Source organism: Simochromis diagramma, unplaced genomic scaffold (assembly GCF_900408965.1).
Source record: "Simochromis diagramma unplaced genomic scaffold, fSimDia1.1 OVJJ01000304.1, whole genome shotgun sequence".
Classification (NCBI taxonomy): domain Eukaryota; kingdom Metazoa; phylum Chordata; class Actinopteri; order Cichliformes; family Cichlidae; genus Simochromis; species Simochromis diagramma.
In genome coordinates this window covers 21,647-34,077 of record NW_024387030.1, presented here as the reverse complement: position 1 = coordinate 34,077, position 12,431 = coordinate 21,647, and the positions used below count along the sequence as shown (strand labels likewise).

General features: G+C 40.0%; 1 long non-coding RNA gene across 1 annotated transcript; it reads left to right on the top strand.

The window, feature by feature from the left end:
- Positions 1-6,014: 6,014 nt before the first annotated feature.
- Positions 6,015-11,993, top strand: LOC120740477. The gene is made up of 3 exons (XR_005697384.1): positions 6,015-6,025; positions 8,987-8,991; positions 11,473-11,993. It is a non-coding gene; the product is annotated as an uncharacterized LOC120740477 (long non-coding RNA).
- The last annotated feature ends 438 nt before the right edge of the window (positions 11,994-12,431 follow it).

Sequence of the window (12,431 nt, the reverse complement as noted above, 5' to 3'; positions counted from 1 at the left end):
AGATATTAGTACAAATACTTACTAAAATAATTTTAATGATAAATTAACTTAAAAGTGTAATGTTCTTGTATTTTCCGTTAATTTAATAATTATTTCAGCTCTACAGTAGTTGTCCATTTCCAGCTGCCCTGGGGAAATATTAAAATTACCATGTATAATAAGGACTTTAGTTATCCCCCCCTCCCCCCAGATAGATTATGATATATATATATATATATATATATATATAGATAGATATAGATATAGAATTTATGAGTGTAAGACTACTGTAGACTTGACATGTAGAAAAACTCTTAAGGTATGCATAGTATAATGTACGCTGCTTAACATAAGTGTCCATGTAAATCTCCAGCTGTCTTGTATTGTCCATTAACATGTACACTTTGAGGAGTGAAGGTGACACAAATCACTGAATTCAAGTTTGATAATAAAGTTCATAAATGATAGAGAAGGAGAGTGAAACACAAGACGTTGAAAGGAGGGAGAAAAGGACAGCTATGTGACTGACAGAGAGACGAAAGACGAGGAAGGCAAAGACGAGTGTGAATGGCAGTCACAGAGGTGAGTAGAAGAGATTAAATGACTGGGTTACTGAAGTGAAGGAGGAGAGGTAACAATCATCTGCCTGCAGCTCTGCGAGGGACACAGATAGGACAAGAAGAGAGAAGCAGAGAAGGGACAGAAAAACAAGTAATACATCTCAAGAAATGTTTTTTGGTATAGGATTTATATTATCACATTACATAATGGAATACATAAGTCTGAGTTAAATCACAATAACAGTGAACGACATTAGCATTTTGTTGTTTATTATTTATTTGCACAGGCCAAATATATTTGGATTTGAGATTAATGTTCTTAGGCGGTGAATAAGCTTAAGTGCCTTTGTGTGTTTATAACCAGTGAAATATGAGCATTTTCATATCATTATTGTGTGTAGTGCTAGAATCAGAAGTGACGAATAAGTGACGATAATATTCAGATTCAGTTTTCAGTTTTCTGAATCCAATATCAACCCAGGCATTGTAACAATAGTCTATTGGAGGACACGGTCCTCTAATCCAAATATTCGCTATCAAAAAGAACAGTTCAAAATCCGTAATGACAGACTTCGGATCCCAGTTTGGTTGTTCAGATAGTTACATCATGTTCCTACAAACAAAATTATTTTTATCATTTCTTAACTTGCACATATATTTGATTCAATTGCTGATGTTCACTGTCCACACTCAAAACTTTATTACTTATACTGCAGTATTAACTATTCAGACAACAATGGGACTCATTTATACAAAGTGCATATGCATATTTTGTGCAGAGTCCAGTGTTTATTAACACTGCCATGATTGTGGTTTGGAAGACACCAAATATCTGAATTCTTTAGAAAAGAATCACTATGAGGCTAAAAGTTCAATGGGTACATGTGTCATGGTCCTGGGTCGGTGACCCAGCGCTTTTAGTTTGTTAGATTTTTTTAGATGATTGTTTAGGTTCTGTGTTATATTCGGTCTGCCTCTGAGTCTGCGTCTGTATCTGTCTGTCTATGGTGTCACCCCATCTGTTTGTGAATCTGTCTGTTTAGTTCAATGTCTTGTCTGGTTCCATGTGTCTGAGTTTCCTGTTTTATTGTGAAGGTCCGTGTCGTATGTGAGTGTGATCAGTTTACGTTTCCCCTGTCCCGTCAGCCCAGATTCCTCCCAGCTGTGTTGCCCTCCTGTCTCTCATCCCCTGATTACTGGTGTGTGTATTTAAGCCCTGTGTGTTTTCCTGCCTGTTGCCGGTTTGTCTGTGTTACTCGGTGTCCTGCTCGTCTCTGCCTCTCATCCCCTTTTGTATCATCTCAGGTTTGTCATTTAGCTTTCCCAGTTCAGGTCTTTAGTTTTGTCTTCCCTCTTGCCTGTTTGCCTTCTCACCCCTGTATAAATAAACTCACCGGCATCTTATCCACTGCCTGCATCTTGGGTCCTTCTTCTAACTCTACACGGCTCGCCTCGGCAGCCGTGACAACATGAAGCTTTAGCAACAGGAAGTTTTCAAATAGAGTCATCCAAACCACGCAGCAGCATATTCATGACTCTCAGGTCTTTTCTTGACTGAGTTTTCTCTGTTCAGAATTTTTTTTCCCTGTCATATGATTGCATCTTAATCGTAGCTCTGCACAAGTTTTTATATTAGCCTAACCATATCTCTGTAGCTAGCCACCAGGTAGCACCCCATTATATAGAAGTGCTAGCCCAACTTCAATAACCATACAAACATTGCAGCTCTTTAGTTTTTTGTCTTCATTTATGTCCAAAGTGATAGTAGAGCTGTTGTTTTAGATTTTCAAAATGTTTAGAAATCACTCAGTTAGCTAACTTCCTGCTAACTTCCCCTTTTCGTGATGTTAAAAAGCAGCCACACTGATAAGTGAAGATGAAAGTATTTGGGCTATTCTTTAACTCTGTGATGGTACAGTGTTTGTTAGAGAACCAAAGAAGAGTTTGGACCTGGAAATAGTTAATGATGTCAGACTTAAGAGGCTAATACTTGGTATATTGAAACCATATCCATAAGTGCATCCTATCTTGTCATCCATTAAAAATTATTTCCGCTCTTCCTTTCTTTTGGGAGATCAGGTGCTCTTGGTAATCCACTTATTTTCTTCTTTGTGTTCTGGCCTGATATTCTTTATTTTTTCATAATAACACTTCCTACTTTGCTCATAGTGGCTAGAATGCAGGAAAGATTCTTAAGTCATTACTGCATTGTAAATAGTGTCTGTATAAGTGAGTTTGTATAACATAACACAAAATGTATAAAACAACTATAACTTTTTTCCCTATTATCTTACTTATTTCTATCCATTATCTTCTGCATAGGTTATACTGATGACAGGTTAAGCAGAGTATTCCAGATGATTCTCCCCAGATTTTCCTGTTCCACATGGTGAAACCTGAGGCCTTCCAAGGTCAGTTGAGATATATAAACACTCTAGTGGTTTCTGTGCCAGTCTTAGAGTCTCCTCCTACTTGGGTATCCCCAGAAAAAATTCAAAAGGAGTGATCCTGTTTATATCTTAACCAGGTGATCAAACCACCTTACTTGCTCCTTTTTGTTACATCCTGTGAGGCTGTGGGCATGTTGCCCTCTCCCTCTCCTCCTCCTTCTTTATTGCTCCACCCCTTGTTTCTCTCCTCCTTCTCGTTTAGAAGGAGGTTGTTCCTCTGGCACCAGTTCTCCAGATTCCTAATCTCCTTCAGGTAGGCCGTCTCGTTGTTATCAGAGATCAGGCCCACCACGACGGTGTTGTCAGCAAACTTGATGATGGTGGTGGAGCTGGTAGTGGCCACACAGTCATATGTGTACAAAGAGTACAGCAGGGGGCTCAGAACACACCCCTGGGGGGCTCCAGTGCTGAGAGTGGTGGAGGCTGAGATATGTCCGCCCATCCTTACTGCCTGTGGTCTGCCAGTTAGGAAGTTGGAGATCCACTGACACATAGATGAGCTGAGTCCCAGATGCTCCAGCTTGGTGGTGAGTGTGGAGGGAATTATGGTATTAAATGCAGAGCTGTAGTCTATGAAGACTTTTAACATATATCTTTTAACATAATTTTAACATAATTCCCCCTTCTAGTGTCCAAGTGAGTGAGTGATGTGTGGAGGAGATGAGAGATGGCATCGTCTGTGGAACGATTTGGACGGTAAGCGAACTGTAGTGGGTCCAGTGTGTCTGGTAGTGAAGAAATGATGAAGTCTCTGACCAGGCGTTCAAAGCACTTCATCACTACTGAGGTGAGGGCTACAGGGCGATAGTCATTGAGAGAAGCAGGGTGGGGTTTCTTCGGGACAGGAACAATGATGGACTCTTTGAAGCATGTGGGGATCACCGACTGAAATAAAGAGATGTTGAATATCTCAGTGAACACAGGAGCTAGCTGGTATGCGCAGTCTCTTAGGATACGACCTGGGATGCCGTCTGGTCCTGCTGCTTTCCTGGTGTTCACTCTTTTGAAGGCTCTCCTTACTTCATGCTCGGAGATGACGAGCACGTTTCCGGTGCTGGCAGTATCTTCCTGTCTGCAGCCGTTAGCGCCGCTAACACTAGCATCGTTGGAGTCCTTAGCTGCAGCCTCGAAGCGAGCATAGAAAGTGTTCAGCTCGTCTGCCAGAGTCACGGCCGCGTTCGTCATACCGGTTGTTGGTGCTTTATAGTCCGTTATTGTCCTTAGTCCCCGCCACAGGCTCCTAGAGTCACTCTGTTGGAGTTGTGACTCTAGTTTCCTCCCGTAGCGCTGCTTCGCCTCTTTCACCGCCCTCCGCACGTTATATGACGCGGCTTTGTACGGGTCCATGTCCCCCGTCGTGAGTCCCGTGTTGTAGGCAGCGGTGCGGGATCTCAGAGCGTCGCGGATGGTTTTATCCACCCACGGCTTCTGGTTGGGAAACGTTGTGATAGTCTTTGTCTCCACGGTATCATCCGCTAGTTTCCCGATGAATCCCACAACCGCTTCCATAAACACGTTGACATCATCATCGGAGCTGTTTCTGAACATGCCCCAGTCTGCGTCATCGAGTGCGTCCTGTAACGCGGCCACCGATTGATCAGTCCAGCGCGCGACCTTCCTCTGAACCGGAACTTCCTGTTTCAGCCTTTGTTTGTATTTTGGCATGAGGAAGATGGCGGCGTGATCAGATTTGCCAAACGGGGGGTGGGGTTGTGCCTTGTAGCCGTCCTTGACCGTAGTGTAGCAGTGGTCCAGTGTCCTTTCACCTCTGGTGGGGCAGGTGATGTGTTGATAAAAGTTCGGCGCTGCGCGTTTGAGGTTGGCGCTATTAAAGTCCCCCGTCACAATAAGCGCAGCGTCCCGGTGTTGTGTCTGGTGCTGTGTGAGTGCCTCATGCAGCTCGCATAAGGCGGTGACCGTGTCCGCTTGTGGTGGAATATAAACGGCACTTATAATGACCGATGTAAATTCCCGAGGTAGATAAAAAGGACGACACATGATGGACAGTAGTTCCAGATTTGGTGTGCAGGAGCGTGTGAGAGGAACAACGTTCGCACTGTTGCACCAGTTGTTGTTCACCATTAAACACACGCCGCCTCCCCTTGACTTCCCCGAGTCCCGTGTCCTGTCCATGCGGTGAACCGAGAAGAACTCGGCCGGCTGGATGGCGTGGTCCGGCACCGCTGGGTTCAGCCATGTCTCGGTGAAGCAGAGGAGATTGCAGTCCCGAATGTCTCTCTGGAACTTTACCCTGGCCCTGAGGTCGTCAAGCTTGTTCTCCAGTGACTGGACGTTGGCGAGCAGGATGCTAGGCAGAGGTGTGCGGTGTGCACGAGCTCTCAGCCTGTTCCTGACACCGGCTCGCTTCCCTCTAGGCTGCCGCCGCTTCCCTTTGTTCTCCCTCAAGATCTCACTCGGCCAGCTCGGATCCAGAGTTAAAAACTTCGAATTGTGAGTACATTGTATACCAATAGAAACAAGAGTGTCACTGTCATACCTAATGTGAACAGAATATACACAGAATATATCCCCATAGACATACAAATAACATAATTTAAGTTTGATGAGTTTAACTGCAAAGCAGATAATGCTATTAAACATTGAAATAAAGTAGAAAAACGTACTTTTTGGCATACAAATGACTTTTTTTCGTGTTAAATTGTCTGTGTTTGACAAAATGTGCTGATTTTTCACATGTGATAGCAGAACTGAATTGGGCATGCACAGGATGAGTCACATCATTTGAAACTTAGCCCTGATTGGAGAAATTGGAAGTGTTACAACTGACCCACGTTACAACTATCCCCGGTCTCCCCTACTGAACATTAAGTCATGTGGTTGGTTGGTGGTTGGGGCTCCAGGATGTAAATAACCTCTATATATGCAGCGTTTCATGTCCTCTTTAAATATCATTCAAGTGTGTGATAAAGTATTAACATAAAAAAGATTTATTCATCCAGCTCACATATCTAGAAACTGGAGCTTTAAATGTTAATACCAGGTTACTGAAACCCAGGGCTTCAATTTCAGACCTGTGTGATAAATCATTACAGCTGAAGGTGCAAACAAATGTTTTAACATACCATTAATCCACATATACTTGACACTGACATGACACTTTTTGGTGGTGATTTATTTCTTTATTTTTCCCGCTGAGGACTGAATTCTACTCATTTTCACTTGAATGCAGCGCAATGTTTTACTCATTGCACATATTTTTACATCTAGTTTTTATCACTCTGCTATTAAATACCTAAGTCTACAAACATATAATACAAAGATGTGCAGACACAGACAAATTATTCTGTTCAGACACAAACAGCTGGCAGCACATACAAAATAAGACATGGTGCCATCCAGTCTGGTTAAGTATTGTTTGGATGGTAGTTGGCGTTTAATTCTCTCATTCTATTAAGTCTACACAGAGAGAGAAGGAGAGAAAGAGCAATTTAACACTAATCCTCACCAAATAATATATTCATTTGTGTGCAGAATGGGAGGATTTAACGCCAGCTCACAACCAAGCTAGACTTGAATGCAATGGATACCAAAATGTCTTTGAGCATGTGTCTGTGTTAGTGACTCCATTACAGATGACAACTGGGGAAAAAAAAAACAACTCACATTTGAAAGTGAGAGACACAACAGTTTAATTTACTGTGTTAATTTTGATACCTAACAATTTAAAATATGTGTGATAAATAAAAGATGCAGTGGTAGGTTGCCATCTCCTTTTTCAATGCAAAAAAATCAATTATCATGTCTGGGGACTCTGAAAGACTAGCTGTTGTAAAAGCAAGCCATTACTATACTGTATGTCATGCTGCTGTGACTTTTAGTCCACATAAATCAAAACACGCGCACAAACACACACACACCAATCATTTATGTTTAAAATTGTGTAGTTAATTAACACTGACATAAATTACATTAACAAAAGGCAGCAAGAAAAAAAAAAAACAGTTTCTGTTTTAAATCAGACCAAGGGTCAGATTTATTAGCAGTCTGTGCCAGTGTAAAAGTGTCTGCTTTGTTCCTGCCAGCACAGTATTTATCTGATTCATGCAAACCTGATTTAATGAGGTTTGCAGCAGGAAATTGACTTAATAAAAATGTATGATCGTTAGCATCATGATTGCTTTTCTTTTTCTTTTTAACGAGTGGTAATTAGCATAGATCGATGACTCAGACCTGCAAGAGATGTACCAAACATTTGCCTTGGTGTTGTAATGTCATACTTGGATGTTTAGAAGTCAGTGCCCTAAATTTCTTGTCTTCTGTAATACTCAGCTTTTGATGAAACGGAGCACAAGTTCTGTAAATGTTGAGCATGATATGGAACTGCATGGTTACTCTGATTACTAAAGACTGGTTAACCTTTCCATAACTTCTCTCTAGAACCAAATTTCTACAAGTTCACAATAAAGAATGTTTACGAGTTTACCATTTTGTAAACATCCTTTGTTGTAAACTTAAAGCAAACAAACAAAAAACAACCATTTGCGACCTTCAGAACATCATACAAGTCAGTTGATTCATAATGTATGTTTAAAATAAGACAGCCCTCTAGTGAGCTGTCAGACCTTTCTGGAGATCATACACATTATTTATTTATACACAGTCACCAGTAATTTCTGCCGTCCAAATTGTGCTTTGAATCAAAAACATTTGGATTCGTCTTCAGCACCCTCTCATATCCTGATCTAAATTGTCATAATGTTTCCAGACAGAAAGTCATCCATAAAATTTAAAATGATTTTATTTGGTCCATTTTTCACTGACACATTAAGTCTGCTTGTTTTTGATGTACTAATTTACAGTGTTGGTAAGTTGTGTAGGTCAGAAATGAACTGCTGCATCTTTGCTTTGTAAATTAGCGCATTTTTAGTCGATCACCCTCAGAACTTTTCGTTCCCGTTAGAACATTTGTGCAATTCTGGTGTTATGGTAATTTGCACTGCTAATTTGACCAAAATTTACAATTTTCTGATTTTTTTTTTTTTTAGATTTTTGTAAAACACTACAATCAAAGATAATGATGGCTCCAATGTGTAGTGGTGTATTTAAAAGAAAAAAGAAAAAAGAAAAAAAAAAAAAAGAACATGCCAAAGAAAATATGCATAGCTCATCACTGTTTTCCAGGTCTTCAGTAAGATTGGTTCCCAAACCACATCCCTGCTCATCCTTGAAATCATACCAAAATAGCCTGTGGCATTATGCAAATGTGTAACAGTCAGGGAGAGATATCACGAAAAGAAAAACAGTCAGCTTTCCAGTTCAGCAACAGTTCTTTCTTTGAGAGATTTCTCTGTGTTTTAAAATGGTGTTCAGCCATTTTGGCTAATTAAAGTTTGTACTTGGTTCTAGATAACCAACCCAAACTCAAATTATCACCTGAGCTACACAATATTTTCTCAAACTCCAGACATACCCTTTATTTTTTGATTCTGGTAACAGTACGTGAAATGTGGAGCCAAATTTAAGTGCCAACAAGAGTCAAGGTCAGCACCACAGTTGCAGTTAAGGCAATAAAATGGATCCAAGTGCAAAAAAAAAAAAAAAAAAAAAAGGCAAACTGGCATGCTGTAAATTAAAGATACTTCAACTGTCTGATCACAAAAGCATAAAATACTGTGTGGTGTAGCTGGGAAAAAAATCAAAATAAAGTTTTCCATTTAAATTAGCAAGAACTAATCAGAAACAGCTGGGAAAAAACAAACAAACAAACAGGAATATTAAGCAACAGAGGAGAAATGAGGTAATGACCTGACTGATAAAAGAATGATTATATAAAAAGATGAAGAAAGATAACTGGATAAAGGCAAACTCAAGACCAAGAACAGAAGGGGGAAATACAAGAGAAGAAATGTATCATGCGTGAAAAGGTAAAACTAATTTCAATGTCATTTTGTCTATAATTGTGAAAATAATTTTTTGCTAAAAGTGGTCTGAAAGAGGACCTTACACCTTTTTGCACATACAGTAATACGTATGGAGGCTCTGTCATTCAGTGCCCACTATTTATAATTCATATTAGCACGTATGATATATGCTCAGATGTCTCAAATATGAGAAATTGAAGGGCAAATAGTGTGTGTGTGGCATAGTACGCGCTTGAGGCAGCTGTCATGATTTAGCGCTATATAAATAAAATTAAATTGAATTGAAAAGTGTGTGTGTGTGTGTGTGTGTGTGTGTGTGTGTGTGTGTGTGTGTGTGTGTGTGTGTGTGTGCGTGCAATTGTTAGAAAACACTTTGATACAGATAAAAGTGCTGTATGATTGTGTGAATGAGACTTGCAGTAGAAAGTGCTTTGATTGCCCAGTTGAGTAGGAAGGCATTATATGAGTACCAGTGCACTTACCATTTATTTTGTTTTCTACTCTCATTTTTTCCGACCAATCCTCAATACTAGGATGTAGAAATCGTCATGACAGACAATCCAATCTTCCCAGTATTTTACATGTTTGATTAATGTGAATGTGACTTGAATTTAAAGTAATTTACAACAACTTTAAGTTTAAAATCAATTGCCCCACAGGCATGCAGTGACTGAGTTGGCTATGATGTTAATTGATACATTTTTGTATAAATACTGTATGGTACAGTACTTCTAATGAAGGGGCCTCACTTCAATTAATGCAAAGAAAACTTGAGTTTTACAATGCCTGAGCTCAGGCCCTTTTTTTTTTTTTTTTTTTTAAATCCCATTTAGTTATGCCGTACATTTTATTCCAGTAGCTTTGGTAGCTAGACTCTTTTTGTTTTTCTTGTGCTGAATTTTACTTCTGTTGTCATTTTCTTAATTAGTTTCAGCTGTGTTGTTTTACCCCAGGTGTTTCCACTCTCCCTAATTCCCTCTTGTGAAGCTTCAGTTACTGCTTCAGTCCTCAGTCTGTTTCCTCTTTCCTGCTTTGAAGACTATGGATTTTCCATTATACTCATAGACTTCACTATCCTATATAAGGGTTGTTTTTAGTTCATTATTGTGCATCTGTGAGTCCTTAATTTGAGTCCTTCCTGCCCACCTGTGACACTTTTGTTGACATAACATTGTGTTCATAGCACATTTATCTGGTCTTTAGCTCTATTACTAACTAGATTTATATATTATTGCACTCTGCTATAACTTTTATTTTACCCATTAAAAAAACTTGAAAATAGCATCCTAAATGGAGGAAGTCGGGGCACACAACCATTCTGCTGTTCTTTGTGGTTAATTATTGAGATGGTAGCGGGATGATGTTTCTAATTGTCTTTCATGAATTAACCACGACAGACCAGATATTATCACTGGAGATTGAGAAGAAAGAAAGATTGTCTCAGCTGCAAAATATCAAAGTATTCCTGCTTTTGAACTTTTATTGCCAAAAGGAGAAAGCAAAGCTTTTAAACTATATCAAAATTTGGCATGTGTGTTTTCAAGAAATTGCCCAAGCAGAGCAAAGAAAGCCTAACCTTTTTCCTCATGGTGATGTGACAATATTAATAAAATCCAGAGTTTCTCTTGCTGATGCTCAGGTGTAGACCAGTAAGAAATAAGTGAAGTGGTGCTTGAGGTAAATAAGGTAGAACAGCTGCTCGGTAGATAAGCCTGCTGTTCACACATCAAAATGACTTCAGTTCATTCCTACATTCCAAATAATTCCAATGGCCCTCTTTTCATCTAGTATTAGTGTGCAAAAAGTCATTTCAATACTGTTCAATCCGACAATGACTGTAACTGTTGCGTGCATAGAAAGTATAAAACATGGACATGGCTTCCAAAAAAGGGAAAATGAAGCCAATGCGGACATACCTGATAGCTTCTATGTGAAGCTATCACCAGCAGATTGCAGAAGTTGTGGTTGCAAAAAGACTCTTTTCTGTTGATCTTATAGCACCAGTGACTCAATTTGGACTATACGAATAAAATGAAGTCAGTTTTGTCAGTATTCGTCATATCATATTTCAAAATGGGCAGTTATCTGTGGTGTGAAACTGCATGGATGTACCCACGTTCTGAGTACGTAAAACCACGTACTCAGAACGGCGGCCTTCCTGATTTCATATGCAATGATACAGAAGAGCTGAGTACGTGGTTTTACTCTGTCTGCCAAACTGCTTTAGATTCAGTGGCCCCCTTTAAGCTTAGGCAAGTAAAAGCCAAATCTGAACCCTGGCTGAATGAAGACACCCGGGCTGCCAGAAGAAAGTGTAGGAGAGCTGAACGTAAATGGAAGAAGGATCAACTTCAGGTGTCATACCAAATGTTACAAGACTACTGGAATTCTTACCAGAAAACTGTAAAAGATGCTAAGAGGAAACATTTTGCTGCTATTATTCAGGCAAATTGTCGTAAGCCTCATGTCTTATTCAAGACTATTGACATGGTCCTTCACGCTCCACAGACTGCTGGTGTCGAGTCTTCTCAGGAAATTTGTGAAAACTTCCTACACTTTTTTATTGATAAAGTGCTATCTGTCAAAGCGCAGACTTCCCAGTCCGTTCTCAACCCTTCTACCCCTGTCCCTAGTTCTGCTGTCTTTGACAGGTTCGAGCCAGTTTCCTTGCTCTGCCTGCAGGAGTTGGTTGCTCACATGAAGCCCTCAGGCTCCCCTTATGATGCTCTCCCTCCTCGATTTTTCGAAGAGGTTTTTCTCACCATAGCATCAGCTGTACAATCCATTGTAAATAGTAGTTTGTCCTCTGGTGTTGTACCTGTCAATCTCAAACATGCGGTGATTCAGCCTCTACTCAAGAAACCTGCTCTTGATCCTGATATTATTGCGAATTACAGACCTATTTCCAAACTGCCTTTTATCTCAAAGATTCTTGAAAAGGTAGTTTACAAGCAATTAATGTCCTTCCTAGAAGAACACGGTATTTTAAAAGTTTTCCAATCTGGTTTTAAAGCTTTACATAGTACCGAATCTGCCCTTTTAAGAATTTTTAATGATGTGTTTTTGGCAAATGACTCAGGTGACTGTGTTATTATTGTGCTGTTAGATTTAACTGCTGCTTTTGATACAGTGGATCATAATATTTAAATTTCCCGTTTAGAGCAGTTGGTGGGTATGCGGAGTACCGCACTGCAGTGGCTCAGATCCTATTTGGCAGAGCGAACTTTCTCTGTGAAACTCGGGGAGTTTGTATCCTCTGTTGCTTCTCTTCAATGTGGGGTCCCACAGGGTTCAGTTTTAGGCCCGCTTCTTTTCTCTCTATATCTCCTACCCCTTGGGTCTATTTTCAGGAAACATGGGATTTCTTTCCACTGCTACGCCGATGACTCCCAGATTTATTTCCCTCTTAAAAAGATAAATGGCTTCTCAGTAGACCCGCTGCTCAGATGCCTTGATGATATAAGGGCCTGGATGGCTTTGAACTTTTTACATTTTAATGAACAGAAAACAGAAGTGATGGTTTTTGGTGGCGCTTCTGAGGCCACTATTATAGATCTTGG